This window comes from Nomascus leucogenys, chromosome 7b (genome assembly GCF_006542625.1).
Source record: "Nomascus leucogenys isolate Asia chromosome 7b, Asia_NLE_v1, whole genome shotgun sequence".
NCBI classification, from domain to species: Eukaryota; Metazoa; Chordata; class Mammalia; order Primates; family Hylobatidae; genus Nomascus; species Nomascus leucogenys.
Genome location: NC_044387.1, coordinates 6,021,505 through 6,035,262, shown reverse-complemented (window position 1 = coordinate 6,035,262; position 13,758 = coordinate 6,021,505). Strand labels below are relative to the sequence as shown.

At 50.1% G+C, this 13,758-nt stretch overlaps 1 protein-coding gene across 1 annotated transcript in view; it reads right to left on the bottom strand.

Annotated features, from left to right (window-relative positions):
- The window catches only part of SHISAL1 (shisa like 1), a 168,976-nt gene extending 168,836 nt beyond the window's left edge, over positions 1-140 (bottom strand). Inside the window, exon 1 of the mRNA XM_030815396.1 lies at positions 85-140. The gene's annotated coding sequence lies outside the window, so the exon portion shown is untranslated. The remainder of the gene's footprint in view (positions 1-84) is intronic.
- Positions 141-13,758: the final 13,618 nt, after the last annotated feature.

Sequence of the window (13,758 nt, the reverse complement as noted above, 5' to 3'; positions counted from 1 at the left end):
CCAAAGCCTCTTTCCCACCCCCTGGCCCGCATCCCCTTCTCCAAGAGAGCAGGCCCTTCAGGGGCACAAGGAGGCATCGCTTACCTGTGCCTGGGCTTGTTGCTGTCCCGTACGCAGAGGGCAAGGCTGGCACCGGGAGAAGCGGCTCCAGGCGTCCCAGGGACCTGCTGCCTCTTTTCCAGGGAGCAGCCCCCAGCCCGCTCTGTGCAGCTCGTCCCAGCTCAGGGCATAGATGTGTGTGTGCCTGTGGAGGTGGGGTGCCCTCAGGAGCAGGGGGTCAAATATTCTTGGCTGCCACCTGCTGCCAGCCCATCCCAGGGACCAGCTGCCTGAGAGGGGGGCCCTCCGGCTGCGCCGCCGTCATCTGTGGGGAGTGGCAGGCAGCAGCTCTGGCTCTCCAGGCTCCTGCCTGCTCCCGGGCTTAGGCGAGTGGTTTATTTATAGAGCCCGGCCCTTCCCCAGATGCCAGGATCCCAGCTGAGATTTCTAGCGCTCAAAGTCGCCCATGCCTGCCCTGAGTTGTTGCTCACTGGGACTGTTCTGGAGGAGAAGGAGCGAGACACTTACGCGATGTGGTTCTCAGCATTCTCCCCTGAGAAGCACAGGGCTGGACACGGGGGTCTCCCAGGCCCTCCTGCTGTGGACAGCACCTGACCCAGGAGCCAGGCCTGCGAGTCAGCTTGGGCAAGGTGCTTCCCCTCCCTAGGCTGCCTCAGTTTCCTTTTCTGGAAGATAAAAGAAGACAGAGGGTCTGCCTGTCTAGAGCAGGGCTGGAATCGAAGAATGGATTGGAAGGAAGAATGGCCACCACGTCCACTCTGTGCTTCTCCCCAGCTGGGCTGAGGCTTCACGAGGGCACCACTGTCACCCCCAGGGGCTACTCCATAGGAGATGCACACAGTAGGTGCTCAAGAATGATTTAGTAAGGGCGCAGACACCCATCCCACATACAGGCTCGCTTCCGGCTAATAACCTGCGAGGGCCCTGGAATACGCCCATTTGGCAGACGGGAAGCCCGAGGTCTAGAAGGGTGAGGTGGCCTTTCCAGGGCCCCCCAACAAAAGGCGGTAGCACTGCAGTTCCCCTGGGTCATTCTGTTTCCAAAACTCATTCCCTTACCACGCCCTCATCAGGCCTCAGGGTCAGATGAACGTCCCCTGCAACGCTGCCGTCTTCCGAACCTGATGTATATAGTTCAGGGCTCCCCCACCACCGTGGCTCCTGCGATCTCTGCTCCTCGCTCCTGCCGGCTGACCCCCGTGGGCCAGGCCCTCTGCAAACGCGTCTGCCTTCCCGAGGAAGCTCTCCAGTGTGCCGAGAAGGCTCCTCCCTGGTTCTGGCTGTTTCTCCTGGGCATTTCCCCCCCCCCCGTGCCTGGGGCGCCCGGGCGCTTCTCCTGACCCCGCTGGGCCTCTCTCTCGCCTCTCAAACCAAACAGTGATTCCTCCTCCCCCGGGGCCAGTGAGGGGCTTGTCTGCCTTCTCACAGGTGAAGGCGCCAGACTCACAGGCGCCCGTGTTTGCTCATCCGCTTTGACTCAGCTCACAGGAAAGAAGTTTGCTAATCTTTGTGTGTTTGCTCCCTGTGCTGGAGCTAACAGAGCAACCCGACCCTGGTGGGTTCCAGCTTCAGTGCAGAAAGAGCCTGGGCCGGGCTGTCCTCCCCAGACACGCAAGCCTGGGTGCAGCCGCTGGACTCTGGGCCTCCCCACTACCCCCTCGGCCGGTGCTCCCCCACCGTGCCTGGGAAGACACCTTCCACCCTCCCTTCCACTTCTCTGCCTGCCAAGATCCCTCAGGGCCTCCCAAGCAGAGACCCGCCTCCTCTGACCTCTGGGCACTGGTGGGCCGGTCTCGCAGGGCCCCAACAGGGCTGGGGACTGGGAATGGCCCCCTTGTTCCTCTCCTGGGGAATAGGGGGCCGGCTGCCTGGATGCTGGGACAGCAGGGACAAAGCTCAGAGGTCTCTCCCCGCATGCAGGCAGATGTGAACCTCCCCAGGGCCTCCCCAGCCTCCGGGGCTACTTGGAAGCAGAGCAGCATCGGCTCTCCTCACCCAGGACTGTCCATCCCTGGGCAGCTGACCCGGCCCAGCCAGTGGTCCCTGCTAGGACCTGTCCTTCAGGAATAGCTGGCGAGGCCGGGGGAGCACGTCCCTGCCTGGTTCACGCCATTCTCCTGCCTCAGCCTCCTGAGTAGCTGGGACTACAGGTGCCTGCCACCACGCCTGGCTAATTTTTTGTATTGTTAGTAGAGACGGGGTTTCATTATGTTAGCCAGGATGGCCTCGATCTCCTGACCTCGTGATCCGCCTGCCTCGGCCTCCCAAAGTGCTGGGATTTTTTTTGAGATTCCCTCTCAAAAAAAAAAAAACAAAACAAAAAGGCTATCATGAATATTCTTATTGTGTTTTCCTGTATGTGATGTGACTTATTTTCTGGCTGCTTCTAAATTTTTATCTTTTTATTTGGTTTTTAGAAGCTTGAATATGATGTGACAAAGCGTGTTTTTTCCTTCTACGCATTCTACTTGATTTTACAGTTTCATGAGTGTTTTCCAGTTTACAGGCATAAGCCACCGTGCCTGGGCTTTTTCTTTTTGTTTTTTTGAGACGGAGTCTCACTCTGTCACCCAGGCTGGATTGCAGTGGCATTATCTTGGCTCACTGCAACCTCCTCCTCCTGAGTTCAAGTGATACTCCTGCCTCAGCCTCCTGAGTAGCCGGAATTACAGGCACCTGCCCCCACACCTGGCTAATTTTTGTATTTTTAATAGAGACGGGGTTTCACCATGTTGGCCAGGCTGGTCTTGAACTCCTGACCTCAGGTGATCTGCCTGCCTCAGCCTCCCAAAGTGCTGGGATTACAGGTGTGAGTCACCATGCCCGGCCTACAACGTGGTCTTGATAGTCACGTGGTCTTGATTGCTTGACAATTTCCACATCACCTTCAAGTATCTCTCCATCAGAACTCTGCAACTTTCCTGAAGGCACGATGTTTGGTCTCAAGGAGATGATGGAGGCTGGCAGAATAGGGCAACGTCAACACAAGAACAAGGCCACTCTCAGTGTGTACTTACGTCTTTCCTCTTCTGCTTATTTTGGATTTTGTTTGCACTTCTTTTTCTTAGCTTCTTATGGTGGAAATTTTGATGACCAATTTTAAACCTGTCTTCTTTTTAAATATAGGCATGTACGAAAGAAATTTTATTCCAAGTACTGCAGCATCCCCCACATTTTGATAGGTGGTAGTTTTTTATTCAGTTAGAAATATATCTTAGTTTCCTTTGTGATTTCTGCTTTGACTCTTAGGTTATTTAGAAGTGTATTTACCAATTTCCAAACACATGGTGACTTTCTAGATATCATTTTTGTTGTTGATTTCGAACTTAATTCTGTTATGGTCAGAAAGCATACTCATTATTATTTCAATCCTTTGGAATTTATAGAGATTTGTTTTATGGCTTGGAATATGGCCCATCATGGCGAATGTTCCAAGTGCACTTAAAAAATGTGTTCTTTGCACACATGGACACAGGAAGGGGAACATCACACTCCAGAGACTGTTGTGGGGTGGGGGGAGGGATAGCATTAGGAGATATACCTAATGCTAAATGACGAGTTAATGGGTGCAGCACACCAACATGGCACATGGATACATATGTCATAAAACTGCACATTGTGCACATGTACCCTAAAACTTGAAGTATAATAATAAAAAAAAAATTTAGGTCAACACACACACACACACACACACAAATGTGTTCTTTGCTATTGTTGGATGGGGTGTTATATAAATACTAATTAAATCAAGTTGTTTGAGTGTGCTGTTCAAATACCTATAACCTTATTGATATTCTGTTTATTGTACTATCAATTGCTGACAGGAGTATTAAAATTTCTAACTATGATTGTGGATTTATCTATTTCTACCCTTCTATCAGTTTTTGCTAATTATATTTTGATGCTCTGTTATTAAATGCATACATATTTTGGTATATTTACTTATTAAATGAACTCTTTTACCATTATGAAGTGTCCTTCTTTATCTCTGGTAATACTTTTTGCTTTTAAGTCTACTGTGTCCTTAATATAGCCACACCAGATTTTTAAAAAATAATGTTTGCATGTTTTATCTTTTCCTGGCCTTTGCTTTCAACCTTTTTATTTAAAATGAATATCTTGTAGGCAGTATATAATTGGGTCATGCTTTTTTTATCCAGTCCAACAATCTCTGCTGTTTAACTGAGGCATTTAGTCCATGTATATTTCATGTAATATTGATGTGATTGGGTTTAAGCCCACCACCTTATTATTTGTTTTTTATTTGTTCCCCTGCTTTCTGTTCCCCATTGCTCCTTTTTGCCTACTTTTAGGTTAATTAGATATTTTTTAGTGCTCCATTTTATTTCTGCTATTGGCTTCTTAGCAATTCCTGTACTGATTTTATTTTTAAGTGGTTTTTCTGGGGGTAACAATATGCATCCTTAACTTATCAAAGTTTATTTAGCATCCCTCTTCATCCTTCACACCTGAATTTCACGATTTCTACTTCCTCATTTTACTTTACACTTCTCACTTCGCAAATACAATGGTATAATTTCACCTACCTGACCCTGAGCAATTATTTTCATATAATTTATTTTCACATATGTTATAAGCCCTACCTTACACTTAATTTTGATCATATAGTGATATGGTTTGGCTGTGTCCCCACCCAAATCTCATGTTGAATTGTGGCTCCCATGATTCCCATGTGTTTGGGAGGGACCTGGTGGGAGGTCACTGAATCATGGGGTGGTTTCCCCCATACTGTTCTCAGGGTAGTGAATAAGTCTTGTGAGATCTGATGGTTTCATAAGGGGAAATCCTTTCACTTGGTTCTCATTCTCTCTTGTCTGCCACCATGTAAGACATGCCTTTCACCTCCCACCATGATTGTGAGGCCTCCCCAGCCACGTGGAACTGTGAGTCCATTAATCCTCTTTTCCTTTACAAATTACTCACTCTTGGGTATGTCTTTATCAGCAGCATAAAAATGGACTAATACATACAGGAAGTCTTTTAAGTAAAGATAAGAAACAAGAGAGAGCCCCTTATATTTACCCATTTATTTGCCATTTCTGGTACTCTTCATTCATTCCTCTGTCTCTAAGTTTTGACCCAAAAGACATCCTACAGCATTTTTTTAAATTGTAGTTTTGCTGTAATTCTCTTCACTTCCATTTATTTAAAGACTTCTTTATTTAACTCTCATTTTTGAAGAATGCTTTTACTGATTATAGAAATCTAGATTGACAGTTTTTTTTTATTTCAGAACTTTAAAAATATCGTCCCTTTCTTTTTGTTTTTCATTGTTTCTGCTTAAGAAGCCCATCATGGCCAGGCACAGTGGCTCACACCTGTAATCCCAGCACTTTGGGAGGCCGAGGTGGATGGATCACCTGAGGTCAAGAGTTTGATACCAGCCTGGCCAACATGGGGAAACCCCGTCTCTACTAAAAACACAAAAATTAGCTGGGCGTTGTGACGGGAGCATGTAATCCCAGCTACTTGGGAGGCTGAGACAGGAGAATCACTTGAACCTGAGAGGCAGAGGTTGCAGTGAGCTGAGATCGTACCATTGCACTCCAGCCTGGGCAACAGAGCGAGATTCCCTCTCAAAAAAAAAAAAAAAAAAAAAAGTCCATCATGAATATTCTTACTGTGTTTTCCTGTATGTGATGTGACTTATTTTCTGGCTGCTTTTAAAATGTTATCTTTTTATTTGGTTTTTAGAAGCTTGAATATGATGTGACAAAGCATGTTTTTTCCTTCTACGCATTCTACTTGATTTTACAGTTTCATGAGTATTTTTCATCAATGCTGACAAACTTTCACCCATTACTTCTTCAAAGATTTCACTTCCCTAATCTAAGTTTTCCTGACTCTCATGACTAACTTATCAGACTGTTTGGTATTGTCCCTTAAGTCTCTGTTAATTTTTTAAAATAAATTTTAGACAGTTTTAGATTCACAGAATTATTCCAAAGAGAGTACAGAGAGTTCCCTTAGCGCTCATATCCACTTTCCCCTGTTATTAATATCTTAATATAGGACATTTGTCATAATTAATGAACACTGATGCATTGTTATTAACTAAAGTTCATACTTCATTGAGATTTCCTGAAGTCATTTTTCTCTTCCAGGATGGCATCCAGGACACCACGTTATAATTAGCAGCCGTATCTCCTTAGGCTCCTCTTGGTCATGACAGTTTCTCAGTTACCTTGTATTTGATGACTTGCTGGGGGTTTTTTGTTTGTTTGTTTGCTTTGAGACAGAGTCTCGCTCTGTCACCCAGGCTGGAGTGCAGTGGTGCGATCTCAGCTCACTGCAACCTCTGCCTCCTGTGTTCAAGCGATTCTCCTGCCTCAGCCTCCCGAGTAGCTGGGACTACAGGCATGTACCACCATACCCAGCTAATTTTTTTGTATTTTTAGTAAAGACAGGGTTTGCCATGTTGGACGGGCTGGTCTCGAACTCCTGACCTCGTGATTCGCCCGCCTCAGCCTCCCAAAGTGCTGGAATTAATTACAGGCGTGAGCCACCACGCCTGGCCACTTGCTGGTTTTAAGGGTCGCTGCCCAGGTATTTTGTATTCTTTGATTGGGATTTTCAAAAGGGTTTTTCTCAGGATTAGAGTGGGGTTTTGAGTTTTGAGGAGGGAGGCCACAAAGGTGAAGTGCCATTCTCATCACATCATATCAAGGGGACGTCCTCCCAACACGGCATATCACTGTTGAGGCTGAGCCCAATCCCTGACTGAGGTGGTGATGGTCAGGTTTCTCACTGTAAACTTACTCTTCCCCCTCGTTTCCATACTATACCCTGGAAGAAAGCTGCTACGTACCTCCGCACTTAAACAGTAGGGAGTTACGTCCTACCTCCTTAAATACGAAGTATCTACATAAAGTATTTGAAAATCTTCTGCATGGGAGACTGAAGTTTTCTCTCCATTTCTTTACTTATTCAATCATTTATTAATATTAGGTATTATTACTTTTGCACCAACCAAATATAAGTATTAATATTCATATCAGTACGGATTCATGTATATTTATTTTATACTTGCTTATAATCAGATAGCCAGTGCTGCTTCATTTGATTGCAGGCGCCTCTGCAGGCTTTCCTTCTCTCAGGGATCGCAGTCTTGCACTGCCTGCTGCCCACTGCTTCCAAGGGGTTGCCTCATGCACTTAATTTAATTGCATAGTTTTTTTGTTTTCTTTTGTTTTGTTTTGCTTCTGAGACAGTCTCACTCTGTCCTCCTGGCAGAAGTGCAATGGCACGATCTCAGCTCACTGCAACCTCCACCTCCCCAGTTTAAGTGATGCCCCTGCCTCAGCCTCTCCAGTAGCTGGGAACACAGATGCGTACCACCACATCCGGCTAAATTTTGCATTTTTTTAAGTGGAGACGGGGTTTCGCCATATTGGCCAGGCTGGTCTCGAACTCCTGACCTGAGATGATCCACCTGCCTCGGCCTCCCAAAGTGCTGGGATTATAGGCATGAGCCACCGCACCCAGCCTTAATTGCATAGTTGTTGACTTACAGAAGGGCCAGCTACTCTGCCTTGGCCAAATGCAGAAGTCCCAAGTGGCTTCATTTCTCACCCTTAACCATTCCCTGGCCTCTGGTTACGTGCAGAGGAACGCTCACATTCCTCATTCAGTTTTCAAGGCTCTGCATAATCCAGCCCTGCTTACCTCTCAGACTTCGCCTTTCGCTCCCCACTTTCATTCACCTCCAGTCACAAAGGCCTTGCTTTTTTCTCTTGCATGCATCAAACTCTTTCCCGCCTCTAGAACTTGGCACTTTTTCCCCCTGGCAGAACGTTCTGCCCCCAGGTCTCTGCCTGGCTGTTTCCTGCCAGCTATTGGGGTCTCCACTCCCCTCCCCATCCTCCTCAGGAAGTGTCTCCCCTGCATCCTCATAACCGAGCTCACAGTCCTCACTGGCTTTCCCATCACCAGTTTTCTTTCCAGTGCTTGTGGCTCTCTCACGTGACCTTGCTCATGAGCAGGTTGATTTGTTTATTCTTAGTCTCTCGGAACAGAACGCCCTTCCTGTGAGGCAGAGGCAGGCCTGTCTTCTCCCCTGCAGCGTTCCCCAGGCCTGGTGCAGGGCCTGGCACACACTGGCCTTCAGTTGGCCCCTGCCACCCCCTTGCACTCTGCTGGGCCCCTGTAGGTACTTGGTCACCACCTCTTTCATGGAGAATCATTTTCCTTGAAAGAGCAGGTGGGGGCTCCCTCCTGCACCCCTCGGCTACCTGTTATGTGGCCCCCTTCCCTCAGCCTCCCCCTCCCTCCATGTTCTTATTTTTTGTCCCTCCGGATGGAGCTAAACAACACTCTTTCCTGACTTGGCTGTGTCTGTCAGGAAGTTTACTCCTCCTCCCACCTGTGGGCCCAGGATGGAGGAAACACAGCAAGAGGCTCAGCAGTTGGGCCTGAAAGCTGGGAAGATGGACAGCAGGAAGCAGGGGCCAGGGAGAGATGTGGACAACCGATGAGAACAAGGCCGTGAGGTTGAAGCCAAGGCAGGCACTAAGTTCTCCTCCCCGAGGGTTCCAGGAGCTCCAGGCCACCATCAGCCCTGGGAGGGCCCCAGGCACTTTGGACGGCCTGCCCTTCTCACCTACTCTCAGTGTCTGGGCTCAGCTGGAAGACTGGGCTTCACAGAGTCCAGGGGCACGGGCTGGATTCTCTGGAGGCCACTCACCTTCCCTTGGGTTTGTTGAGGGGATTCAAGTGGGCCCCCTGGTGACAAGAGAGTCCAGGCGCGGGTGGGGAGCAGGCAGGGCTGGCATCAGTGGGCAGTGGGCAGCCCCTCATGCATCCAGCACCCATCCGCGCTTGTTGACCCTGGCTGCATGGAGAAATCGCTGGGGAGCTTTAAAAAATGTGTGTGCTGGTGTCCGCCCCCACCCCTGTCCAAGTACATAAATATCACTGGAGCCACCTGGCAGCCGTACTTTGAGGAGCAGCCCAGGTGATTCTAAGGTGTTCCCAGGGTTGCAAACCTGCCCAGAAGCTTCAGCAAGAGCACTTGCAGCCTCCTCTGCTCGGTACCCTGGGACCCTCTCCCCTGGGCTAGCAGGTACCTGGGTCCCCAGAGATGGCAGGATTTGTAGCTGGTGGAGCTGTTCCTCTTTGCGGGCTTAATTAACTGTAAACTCTAAAGCAAGAGTGATGGCTTTCTTCTGACCGACAATTCCACCTGTAATTGATAATTTGTTTTCCTCTCTTCCCAGAGGCAGGACATAGAAATCTCACCTGCTATTAAGCTTGACCTTACTCTAAGACCCTTCGGATCCAGGGGAAGACCCCGGGGACAGGGGTGGGGCCTCTCTCCATCTTTCTGCTCTGCTGTGCTCCTTCCAAGGGAGGGAGGGAAGCTCTGTGGACGCAGGTACCCTGGACTGGCTGACGGAACCCTGGGAAGTCTGCCCATCCTAAAAATATACCAGCTCTTCCTTAAGATGAAAATATGTATCCCGAAAGCCAATCTCTAGAATGTTCTACAAAACCAGTTGCTTCTGCAATGACCACCCCCAGGGCCTTTGTCTGGGAGGAGTGTGAGTTGATGATGGCACAGACGGCACGGGAGCAGTGGATGTCGGTTGGTTCTGGGTTCAAATGCCACCTCTGTTTCAGGAGGTCACATTGCTCTCCGAGCCTCTTTCCTCCTGTTGGGTGGTGATGGTGATGGTGTGATGATAACAGTGATCCCCATCTCATGGGGCAGAGAAGGATTACAGGAGAAAAGGGGTACCCAAGTGCTTCTCACACAGCTGAACAAATACGGATGGCCACAGTGACCAGGGCAATTGCAATGGCCACTTACAGGCGACTTGGAGCTGGCCAGCCATTGTAGCTGAGCAGGCTACTCACCCAGGGATGAGGAGGGGGTCCCACTCCCCGGGGGGAGACATTGCTGGGTATGAGTCAAGCTCCCCGCCGTACTGCCGCACCTTCACACCCACACCGTTCTCCTTATTTGCAGGCAGGAACTTTGGGCTAATTATAGAAGTGAGACAATGACCAGGCTGGCCTGTTCTGCCCAGTGTAGGCTACGGGAAACGCGCAGGCACCTGCCAGGTGTCTCTCCTCCCCAAGCGTTCCAGGAGCTCCAGGCTGCCCTCAGCCCTGGGAGGGCCCTGGGCACTTTGGACGGCCCGCCCTTCTCACCTACTCTCAGCGTCTGAGCTCAGCTGGAAGACTGGGCTTCACAGAGGCCAACAGCATGGGCTGGATTCTCTGGAGGCCGCTCGCCTTCCCTTGTGTTTGTTGCGGGGGTCTCGGGTTACCCTTTTTAAAGAGGCCCTAGCTCTTCCCTAGCCCAGCCCAGAAAACCCTGCCCTCCTCACTCCTGTCCTGGCGAATGTCCCTGGGGACACTGTCAGAAGCTTTCCCACTGGGCCCCAACCGAGCCTCGGAATCCTTCTCAACACAGCCCCAGGCAGCCTCTGTCGATGGATGAAGGCTGGTGTTTGAGATGGAAGCCATTTGCCAGTTCTGCCTTAAACCTCACGACTCTGAAAGCATCCCAGGGAAATGTTACTGAAGGTGTGAAGCAGCCTGCAGCTGTCCACAGGGGATCCCCTGGCAGAGGGTGGGGAGACTCTCCTTTGGAGAAGGCGAGAGCTGGAACAGAGACAGAAGAGAATGGTGAGGAGGAAGGGCAATACCATTTTCTTCCCTGAGACACCGGGGGGCTGCCTGGGCTCCTATCTTGCCTCTCTGCCCCCTCCCACCTTCTTCAGTCCCCCGCTTCTCTGCCCGAGTTGTGGGACCCTTTGAGGGAGGAGGCACAGCAGAGGCCGAAGTCCTGGGTGGGTCCCAGCTCTGCCACCTGAGCTGCTGGGCTTAGCTTCTTGCTTAGCTTCTCTGTGCCTCAGTTTTCTCATCTGTACATGGGAATAACATTTCCTGCCTCCAAGGACCATTGCGAAGCATAAATTTACTAAGATGCTATTTAATGGGTTCTAGGACTCTTTATTTATTTATTTATTTGAGACAGAGTCTTGTTCTGTCACCAGGCTGGAGTGCAGTGATGTGATCTCTTCTCACTGCAACCTCCGCCTCCCAGGTCCAAGTGATTCTCCTGCCTCAGCCTCCCGAGTGAGTAGCTTGGACTACAGGCACGAGCCACCATGCCCAGCTAATTTTTGTATTTTTAGTAGAGATGGGGTTTCACCATGTTAGCCAGGATGGTCTCGATCTCTTGACCTCGTGATCCACCTGCCGCGGCCTCCCAAAGTGCTGGGATTACAGGCGTGAGCCACCACGCCTGGCCAGGACTCATCTTTTAACACTTCTGAAGCCAGGGATCACCTGACAATCAACGGCGTGTTGCAGTTTAATTGGTAGCGTTTGTTGTTCTCTCTTGGTGCTATGCAAAAATACAAGCATCTCCCCATTGGTGGCATCATCAGTGGGTTGAGATACAGCATGCAAAGCCTTAGACCCAGGCCTGGCACGTGGTACGCGCTGATAGTGCTAGCAGTTCAGATTTCTATAATCCAGATCTTGTTCTGTTGCTCCCTACCCCCACCCCAGTGCCAATGATGCAAATAAGAATCACTGAAAACAGTCTGGGCGTGGTGGCTCACACCTGTAATCCCAGCACTTTGGGAGGCCAAGGGGGGCGGATCACCTGAGGTCAGGAGTTCAAAACCAGCCTGACCAACATGGTGAAATCCCATCTCTACTAAAAATACAAAAAAAAAATTAGCCTGGCATGGTGGCGCTTGCTTGTAGTCCCAGCTACTCAGGAGGCTGAGGCAGAAGAATAGCTTGAACCCGGGAGGTGAAGATTGCAGTGAGCCGACGTCTCACCACTGCACTCCAGCCTGGGCAACAAGAGCTAAACTCTGTCTCAAAAAATAAAAATAAAAAATAAGAATCATTGAAATCAGAAGCCCCTGTTCTGGGGCATCCCAAGAGTGTGCTCAAGGGAAGAGCGTGCGGATTCGAGTTCCAGCGGGTGGTGAGGGCCCTTAGGCCATGGTGCTCCCCAAGCCCTACCACCCCCGGCTGCCCTGGTCAGTTCTGTGTCTATCTCTCCACCTCCCCCAACCACACACCCATGGTGCTTCCTGACACCGGACCATGCTCAATGTTCTCATCATTTTTCTTATAAAATAATGTTTTTGTGCAAGTTGATTTTTATTGATGGCGTAATATCCCGTCACATAAACGGTCTATGCTTTTCTTAACAGGCACGCATAGCTGGTGGTTGAGGTTGATTCCAATTTCCCGTATCATACAGAAGTGCCTTGTCCCTATGGCTCTGCACACATCGTCCGTGATTCTTTAGGATAAAACCCTGAAAGTGAATTGCCGGAGAGAAATCATGGATTTTCAAGGCCTATCTTTGGTCCTCATTATTGATTTACAATCTAGGAATCATTATCCCCACTGATTAGAAGCTCAGCCAAGCTATTTCTATTCCACCACCTGAAATAACTCTTACCCCCTGTGGCTTTGGCTTGCACCGCCTGGCTCCAGGTCTCCCAGAGGCCGGAGAAACCTTGCTGAAACCTGAAAAGTTCCCTTTGGCCTGACTTATCTGGGGCTCTGCACTTAGGCGCAGTAAGAAGGATGGAGCCTTGGGAGCTTCCCCTTCTGCCACCGGCAAAGCCAGTTTCCCCCACACTGGATTTGTATGTATTTATTCTGGTCCGTTAGCAACGGCCAGTCTGGGCGTCTGCATCTGGGGAAGCACCTTTTCAGCCCTAACTGTGCCTCCGCTTTTATCCAGAGTTGTCTCTCCCAGTCAGAGTAGCTGACCCACCGGTCAGCAGGCTGTGAATTCATTATGCACAGGCACTGCAGCCTCTGTCAAAGAATGCAGAAAAGCAATTTTAGAAAAGAAATCCTGGTTTCTTGCTTGGTGGCTTTCATTGTGGGAGAAAGTGACAGTTACGAATGACATCAGAGCTGTGCTGGAGCACTGGGCTGGGAGAGGAGGGGACTGATCTCGGCGCTCCAAGCAGGCGCTGGCTTTCTGGGTTTCAGGCCTAGGTTCACTTCTCTCCCCAATCCTACCCCCACCAGGGAGAGGGTCCCACTCCACGCGCCACTCAGGACCCAAGGGCCGAATGATCTGGGTGTGTGCGGGTCTCACTGGATCCCAGGAGGCCAGGAAAGCCCTAAGGGGAATTCAGAAATCCTTCCACTAAAAACCAGGAACCTAGGAGGCCCCGGAAGAGGAGGGACCTGCCTGAGTTCACACAGCAAGACAGGTGAGGGCCTGGGGCTGGGACCCTCCTCTCAGGGGGCTAGGCTCTGTCCCCTTCGGCAACTGTCCGTTAGTCCCCAAGATTTGGAGGAGGGGCAGCATCTTACGCTGGGTTCCCCAGAAACTGAGACGGGAATTTGGAGCAGGAGGCCATGGTGAGGAGGGAGCTCTTGGACTCTGCTGTAGGTTGAGTGGTGAGCCCCAGAAAGATCTATCCAGGCCGGGTGCAGTGGCTCACGCCTGTAATCCCAACACTTTGGGAGGCCGAGGCAGGTGGATCACCTGAGGCCAAGAGTTCGAGACCAGCCTGGTCAACATGGCAAAGCCCCTTCTAAATTAGCCGGGCGTGGTGGCACATGCCTGCAATCCCAGCTACTCGGGAGGCTGAGGCAGGAGATTCGCTTGAACCTGGAAGGTGGAAGTTGCAGTGAGCCAAGATCACACCATTGCAATCCAGCCTGGGCAACAAG